At 40.6% G+C, this 8,953-nt stretch overlaps 1 protein-coding gene across 3 annotated transcripts in view; it reads left to right on the top strand.

Annotated features, from left to right (window-relative positions):
• Positions 1-242: 242 nt before the first annotated feature.
• The window catches only part of eef2k (eukaryotic elongation factor 2 kinase), a 71,882-nt gene continuing 63,171 nt past the window's right edge, over positions 243-8,953 (top strand). For all 3 annotated transcript variants that reach the window (XM_063059411.1, XM_063059412.1, XM_063059410.1), the window contains exon 1: positions 243-393. The gene's annotated coding sequence lies outside the window, so the exon portion shown is untranslated. The remainder of the gene's footprint in view (positions 394-8,953) is intronic.

The raw sequence follows: 8,953 nt of genomic DNA, 5'->3' as shown, positions 1-8,953 counted from the left end.
AAAATAGAAGAGACATTATAAACCTTTTTCTATTGTTGGTGTGGTGGATGAGAATGGAGGGGAAGTTTGAAAACTCCCGTGTAATGAATGATGGTTTCTTTACTGACGTGAGATAGTGGGGGTTTATCATTTGAAAGCAGCCTCCCGGTAGTGGGACGGAGAAAGGGAAGGGTTTGCAACGTGTCCCCGCTGGAGATGTGTACGTGCAGAGCGGCGGGCGCGTCGTGGGCGGAACGGGCACCGCGTGTTCGGGCGGAGACAGCTGGGTGCCTGTTACACGTCTTTCCACTTCCTCGGCAGATCGTTGGTAAGCAAGCTCTGCAGAAACGCTGACACTCTGGAGCGGAGGATTTCATGCATTACTCGCCCTGGCGCCGAGGTCCGGAGCCTGCGGTAAGAACTTTTCATCTACACTGCCGCCACATACTGCATCAGTTAACGTGTGTTGCAGAATCCTGGTCGTGTGGTCCTGTACGGGCGCAGTCCCCCGTGGATCGATATCGTTGTTATTGGGATGATGCATGCATTCAGAATGTTTGCAGCGACGTCGTGCACTGTGCCGCTGAAACCGCGTCTTCTGCTCGGAAAAGGAAGTCGTGAACATTTTGCAAACGAGTTACAGCGCTTAGCATTTTGCGATTTGAAACAGTATGCTGGTTGCTTCAACGTTAGAGACAACCCCAGAGAAATATATTGGGCAGTCTGATTTTCAGACGTTTTAATGTTGGTAACGAGTTTCCTAGAATCGATTCCTTCAGGATTAGAGACATTGAAGGGAGTCTCTGTCCGGATGCTGTAGGATTTTTGGCGGAGGTGTTAAATGTGGAGGCACTTTGCGTGTAAACACGCAATCTCATTCAAAATACCAATACGATAGAGGGCGTTGCTACCAACCTTGCGGTGAGACTGCAATTGAAGTTGGGGTTTGCATCGGTGCTGTCAGGCAGTTTGTCATAAGCACACTGTGTTCATCGGATATTGGCTTTGCTTTGAGAACGTTTGGTGCCAGTAGTCTGATATTTGAGCGGCTGATGGCTGCGTTTCTAGTTCTCTTTTAGGGATGCGGGTGTTGGCATCAAGGACAGTATTTATTGTGGCGGTGGACAAAGTTGATGCTGTACTCATTCTGATTCATCGCTTGAAACTGACATTCCAGATGGGGACCCAGTGACGATGAAAATCGAGCTTATTGTCATCTGCGCATACACATCGCAAAGGAAAGTCAAGTTGCAGCACATAATATACACATGGAACAGCACAGCACAGTGTAGATCTTAGGCCCACGACGTGCCAACCTTTTAACCTACTGTAAGATCAGTCTAACTCATCTGACGTTGGAGCAGAATTAGACCATGCAGCCTATTGAAACAGCTCAATCATGGCTGATTTTTGCCTATCCACCCCGTAACCTTTGACACTCTTACAAATCAAGAACCTTGCAACCTGTGCTTTAACTATACCCAATGACTTGAACAGTACCCAATTATGTTCTATGTGACTGCCACAGCAGTCTGTAGCAATGAATTCCACAGATTCACTACCCTGGCTAAAGAAATTCCTCCTCATTTCCACTCTAAATGGGCTTCTTTCTATTCTGAGGTCACATAGCCCTCCAATCTTTTTTCTAAGCAGCATTTACAAGAAAAAAACATAAATTACACATCATTGTTACAAGATTACAATAATTATAATGGAGGATAACACACACAAACTGCTGGAGGAACTCAGCAGGCCAGGCAGCATCTATTGAAAAGTGTTTAGTCGATGCTTTGGGCTGAGACCTTTCATTAGGACTGGAGAAAAAAAGATGAGTCAGAGTTAGAAGGTGGGGGGAGAGTTGGTAGAAACACAAGGTGATAGGTGAAACCAGGAGGGGAGAAGGGGTGAAGTAAAGTGCTGTGAAGTTGATTGGTGAAAGAGATAAAGGGCTGGAGAAGGGGGAATGTGATAAGAGAGGAAGAAAGAAAAGGGGAAGGAGCACCAGAGGGAGGTGATGGGCAGGTAAAGAGATAAGACATAGGGGCAGAATTAGGCCATCTGGCCGATCAAGTCTGCTCAGCTATATAATCATGACTGATCTATTTTCCTCCTCCTCAACTCCAGTTCCTGGCCTTCTCCCTGAAACTTTTGATGCCATGTCCAATCAAATGCCTATCAATCTTTGCCTGAAATACGCCAAACGACCTGGCCTCCACAGCTGCACGTGGCAACAAAGTCCACAAATTCACCACCTTCTGGCTAAAGTAATTTCTCTGCATCTCTGTTTTGAAAGTGTGCCCCCTATCCTGAGGCTGTGCCCTCTTGTCCTAGACTCCCCCACCATGGGAAACATCTTCTCTACACCTACTCTATCTAGGCCATTCAGCCTTCGAAAGGTTTCAATGAGATCCTTCCCTCATCCTTCTGAATTCCAGCGAGTACAAACCCAGAGCCATCAAATGTTCCTTGTAAGTGAGAGAGAGAGAAAAAAAGGAACGGAGAATGGTGGGGGGAAACATTACCAGAAGTTCAAGGAAATCGATGTTCTTGCTGTCACGTTAGAGGCTACGCAGATGGAATACAAGGTGTTGCTCCTCCAACCTGAGTGTGGCCTCATTGCAACAGTAGAGGAAGCCATGGACTGGCTTGTTGGAATTTTTACCCAGGTGGAACATAAGGTGTTGCTGCTCTGAACTTCTGCTGAGTTCCTCCAGCATTTTGTGTGTGTTGCTTGGATTTCCAGCAACTGCAGATTTTCTCTTGTTTGTAATTATAATGAAGGGTTTCAGCCTGAAAGGTTGACTGTTTATTCCTCTCCATAATGCTGCTTGACCTGCTGAGTTCCTCCAGCATTTTGTGTCTGTTGCTCGGATTTCCAGCAACTGGAGAATCTCTTGTGTTTTTGAAGAAAAGAAACAAAGTCCTTTTTTTTTAAATTTTATTTTTATTTGGATAAGGAATTCACAATTATCATGTACTTTTTTCCACACATATAACCTTTTCCATTTTTTTATATGTATAAAACTACAATTATTTATACATTCTTAAGTACACATTGAGATGATATAAAAGGAAAATAAACATTTAAATAGATAATTATGTACTGTGGTAAATCTAACCTATTAGGCTAAGTAATTAAATTAGTTGTTAAGAAAAATGGTAATAATAGTTTCCATACAACCCTTCTGGACCATTTCCACTGGTCCAAAATGTTGCATACAAGCCTATATACCGACCATTGTAGGTGTTTATATCCCAATTTGTTCGTGCTTGTTCCTGCCCGCAGACAAAATTATCCAATCCCTATGTACTTATTTACTTAATTTTTTCATTTTTTTTTATCCCTTTCCCAAATCTTTCCCTTTACTTGTGTTAATTCTCTATTTTCCAAAAAAAAACAAACATTTGGACTAGGGGTGCTTACGTTAGCAATATTACTGTGTTGATGAGAAGAGCAATATAAATCATTAGGAGAGTCATCTAAAGTCTGCTCGCATTGGGGTTATATATTCAATCCATTTATTCCAGATTTGATAAAATGTTTCTTTTTGAGTTCTCAGGGAGTAAGTCAACTTTTCTATTTTAAATATTTCCAAGATAATTTCGTACCAATCTTCTAATGTAGGTGGTATTGGATTTAGCCATTTTCTAGTGATTGATTTCTTACTTGCCGCTAAGAGGGCCTGCAGCAACTTTATATCTTCCTTCTGTTCAAGGAACAATACATGCCCCAAATAGAGCGTCTCAAAGTTCAGAGGTATCTGGGACCTAAGTACCTTAACTAATGTTCTATGAATACCTTCCCAAAATAGACTTAATTTAGGGCAATCCCAGAAAATATGAAAATGATTTGCCTCCTTGGAGCCGCACCTTCTCCAACACATCACATTTGTATCTTTATATTTTTCCTGATATGGGGTCTTGAAGTATCTTATAATGTTTTTCCAACAATGTTCTCTCCAAGTCAAAGAATTAGTCGAGGACCATTGAAAGCTGCAGATTTTCCCCCAAGCCTCCTCTGAAAGTACCAACCCCGCTTCTTTCTCCCACTTCTCTTTAATATACAGTGTATTTACATTTTTAGCATGGGAGAGTGCATTATATAGGCGAGAAACTGATTTACTAGGTATTGAACTGCAAGCCGAATTCAGAATCTTGAAAAATTCTAATTCTACTGTTGATAGGTCTGTATATCTACAACTCTGGTTAACATAGTTTCGTATTTGAAGGTACCTAAAAAAGTCATTATGTTCTAGGCCATGTTTGTCTTGCAGGATTTGGAAACTTTGTAATACTCTTTTATCTATAAATGAGAGGTAGGTTGTAAGACCTTTCTTTATCCATAGCTCAAATCCTTTATCTCCTCTGTTGGGAAGGAATTCGGTATCATATGCACACCATCTAAAGAGTTTTAACATGTTATTAATTCCACATGAATTAACCACCTTCTGCCATACTTTTAATGTAAGATTTATCCAAGCATTATTAAATTTTTCCAACTGGGCCATCAATCCTTTGTCAGCTATTGAGGCCTGAAGAGGAAAACTGTCAACTAATCCAAATTCTATTTCCTTCCATCTAGCCTTATATTCCCTATTACACCAATATAACAGAGGGGTTATCTGTGAGGCATAAAAATAATTTCTCAGGCAAGGAAGAACCATATCTCCTCTTTCCTTCCCTAACTGTAAAGTGTTATATCGAATTCTAGGTTTCCTTCCTTGCCAAATGAAGCGGGAAATCCATTTGTCCCGTTCCCTGAATTGATTATCATCCACCTCCACTGGTAAAGTACGGAAAAGATATAATAACCAAGGAAGAATATTCATTTTTATAGTATTTATCCTTGAATTTAAACTTAAAAAGGGGATAAGATTCCATCTATGCATATCTGCTTTTATCTCTGAGATTAATGGCCCATAATTTACCTGTGACAGTGTTGAAAGATCCTTCGGCAGGGTTATTCCTAAATATTTTAATGATTTAGCTTCCCACTTAAGATCGTATGTATCCTGCAATTTTTTGGATGGTGTATAATTTAGGGACATAACCTGCGTTTTCTTTACATTTATTTTATAACCTGATATTTTCCCAAAGTCATCCAACAGTGTAAACAATCCTATAAATGATTTTTCTGGTTCACTCAGATAGACCAAAACATCATCTGCGAATAACGTCACTTTCTGTTCAATCCCTGCCACCTTGATACCTTTTACGATTTCGCTCTGTCTTATTAGTTGGGCAAGTGGTTCAATATATAGCGCAAAAAGGAGAGGAGAAATTGGGCATCCCTGTCTACTGCCTCTCTCTAAAATGAAGGAGTCAGAGAGGTCCCCATTTATCTTAATTCGGGCTGTAGGGCTGTCATATAGAGTCTGAATTACTTTAATAAACCTTTCTTGAAAGCCGAATCTTCCTAACACTCTGTATAGGAATGCCCAACTAACCAAATCAAAAGCTTTCTCAGCGTCCAATCCTACTACCATTGTCTCTGTCTCGTTCTTATTAACCTGTTCTAATATGTGCAGAGTTCTCCTTATGTTGTCCTGTGTTTGTCTTTGTTGAATAAATCCAGTCTGGTCTAAATGGATTAGGCCAGGTAAAAGCTTTTCCAATCTGCGCGCTAATATAGATGTAAATAGTTTGTAATCTAAATTAAGAACACTAATTGGCTGATAATTGCCACATTCTAGTTTATCTTTACCCTCTTTAGGAATAACTGAAATAATCGCTTCTCTCCAGGAAGGTGGAGTTTCTCCTCTCTGCAAGATCCAGTTAAAGGTGTTAAGTAGTAATGGGGCTAACTGTGTCTTCAGGGACTTGTACCACTCTGAGGTAAACCCATCAGAACCCGGGGACTTTCCAGCCTTTAACCTAGAGATGGCCATGTTCAGTTCTTTGACAGTTACTGGTTCTAATAAACTTTCATTTTGTAAATCTGTAAGTTTAGGTAGATCTAAAAAATTCAATACACTGTCTATATAGGGCTCATTGGGGGCCCGGGGTTGGGAGTACAGCTCTCGATAATATGTTTCAAAACTCTCTTGAATTTTCCCTATTGTACTCTCCACAAGCTTTGTCTTTGGATTCTTTATTTTATGAATTGTATTGTCTGCTTGTTGTTTTCGTAATTTATATGCTAATAATCTAGCTGATTTACCTCCTACTTCATAATTCTTTTGTCTCAGGTAAAGAAAATTTCTTTGAGTTTCCAACGTATAAATATCATCAATTTCACTTTGCAATTTCCTAATTTCCTGTTTTCGATTTGAATTACTTTTGTTGCTATCTACAACTTGAAGTTGTTTTAATTTTCCTTGAAGGTCTGCTAATTTTTGTGCATTGATTTTTTTCATGTGAGTAGTAATGGAAATAATTTTCCCTCTCAGTACAGCTTTCAATGTATCCCATAAAATCACTGGTGATGTTTCTCCCATGTCATTAAGGTCTAGATATTCTTTGATTTCTCCCCTTAATCTCTCCATTACTTTCGGGTTATTGAGTATATGTGAGTTTAGCCTCCATAGTGTTTTCCTCATTTTCCTTTCCAGGATTAGAGACATAGAGACTGGGCTATGATCCGACAGATCAATTGTTGCATTATTACAGTTTTTTATCCTGAGTCTGTCTGTATTAAAGATAAAGAAATAGTCTATCCTTGAATAGGCTGAATGAGGGAAAGAGTAATATGTATAATCTTTACTAGTAGGGTGTAATTCCCTCCAGACATCTATAATTCCCAACTCCTCCATCAATGAATTCACTTTCCGAGTCAGAGGTTTATTCTGAGTAACTATTCTTGAAGAATCTAATATAGGATTTAATCTAATATTAAAATCCCCTCCACAAATTACTACCCCTCGAGAACTGACCATTAGGTCAAAAATGTGTCTATAAAATGACCATTCACTACCTGGAGGAGCATAAACATTCAGCAATGTTATTTCTGTACCTTCTGTTCTTCCTGTGATTTTTACAAACCGTCCTTCTTTGTCTCTAGTCTCTGAAATATGTTCATAATTAAGAGTACTTGATATTAAAGTAGCTACCCCTCTTTTGTGACTCAATTTATATGATAAATAAAATATATGCTTAAAGCCCATTCTTTTTAATTTTCCATGTTCAGATTGGCTCATATGTGTTTCCTGGAGGAAAGCTATTTGTGCCCTCTCTTTTTTCAATTTAGACATAATCTTATTTCTTTTAATTGGATTCAAAACCCCATTAACATTATAGGAAATTATTTTTACCAATTCAGTTTGCATTTTTCTCTAGTAGAAAAAAAGCACTCTCCTTTTCTAACCAAACAGTAAGCAATCCCTTCTCAACAGTAAACCAAGACATATAACCACACCCTAGACATTTCTGAACGTATAACATTTGAAAATTTTTCCCGACTTCCCACAGTGAGGCCTGAGCACCGACCCGCCTCAGTTCAGAGGGATAACCTCTATCTTCACCCTGTGTTAGAGGGCCCTCAGCAGTTTGAATAATCATAGAGAATTTTCTCCTATTTATGTCTCGACCATATTGCTATCATTTAAGTTATTCCGCCTAGTTTATTTTCAGTTACCAGTTTTCATTTTACTTTTAAGTCCGATTTACTCTTTTCAGTCATTTCTCTTAATTAATCTGTATTCTCTGTACATTCGCGTCTGAATATTTGCAGCTTTTCCTTGTAGTTTGACACTCTGGTTCGAGTGGAGCGTCCTCGCCCCACTAACTGCCACGACTTCTGCCGAATCCTCTCCAGTAGCGACTCCGGTTGGGTGATAACTTTAATAGGTAGTCCCCGGTCCGCCAGGTCCAACGTTGCCTCCTCCACCGTAGCGTAAGTTTTTGTCCCTTCGTCGTAAAAGACTCTCAGCTGAGCTGGATACAGGGTCTGGAATCTGATGTTGTTTTCCTTCAGGACTCTCCGTGTTTCCGTATATTCCTTCTGTCTGGCAAGAATCCCCGGTGCGTAGTTGTGGTCTAAACTGATTTTGCAGTTGTTCCACATGAAACCTTTCTTTTGCCATGCTCTTTTAAGCACCTCTTCCTTCGTTCTGTAACTGAGAAATCTGATCAGAATCGATCTGGGCTGGGCGCCTGCCGGGGGCTGTGGTGCCAACGCGCGGTGAGCCCTTTCTATCTGTAGGTCTTTTGCGGCCGGTATATCAAGGTTCTCTCTAAGCAGCTTCTCCACGAAGGGAATCATCAATCCGGGTTTACCTTCGGTTCCTTCGGGAACTCCGTAGATCCTCACATTTTCCCTTCTCGAGCGGCCTTCTTGATCTATTAGTTTCCACTGGAGCTGGTCTTGTAGCTTCAGCATTTCTGCTATCACTTCCTCGGCGTTTTGTAGCTTCTCCTCAATTCCAACAATCCTTGCTTCGGCTTCATCTATCCGCGAGTTAGTTTTTACTATTTCTCCTTTAATATCTTCCAGCTGTTTGCTGTTATCTTGTCGGAACTCGCGAATCTCTCCGAGAATCAAAGACAGAGTCACCGATTCCCCCTCATTATCTCCGTCCTGGCTTGCCGTGGGGGAGCTAGGCCCGTTGCCTTGCTGTGTCTCTTTATGTTTATCAGCCTTCGAAGCGGACTTTTTATTCTTGTTCTTAGACATCATCCTTGCCCCTTTTATTAATATAGTTATGCAATATTAAGTATTTGTCTAAATTCGATTTTGGGGCAGTTTACCTTCTTTTTTGTCGAGAGACCTTTTCCTTACGCTGCCATTCCCTTGATGACCCGGAAGTCCTCCGAAACAAAGTCCTTTTAAGTGCGTAGTGATCGTAATGTTACTAAACAGCTGTGATGAGGTTTTGTCGGTTAGCTCATGAACGGAGTGGTTGAAGGGAAGGAGCTGTTCTTGAACCTGGTAGTCTGAGACTTCAGGCTTCTAGGGTGTGTTGGTGTGAGATATTTCTAAGCCAGGCTGGAGTGAGAACCAGGGAGGGTCTGCAGTTGGTGGTGTTTCCAAGTGTCT

The sequence above is a fragment of the Mobula hypostoma genome, chromosome 9 (genome assembly GCF_963921235.1).
Source record: "Mobula hypostoma chromosome 9, sMobHyp1.1, whole genome shotgun sequence".
NCBI classification, from domain to species: domain Eukaryota; kingdom Metazoa; phylum Chordata; class Chondrichthyes; order Myliobatiformes; family Myliobatidae; genus Mobula; species Mobula hypostoma.
This window is presented reverse-complemented; position numbering and strand designations above follow the sequence as displayed.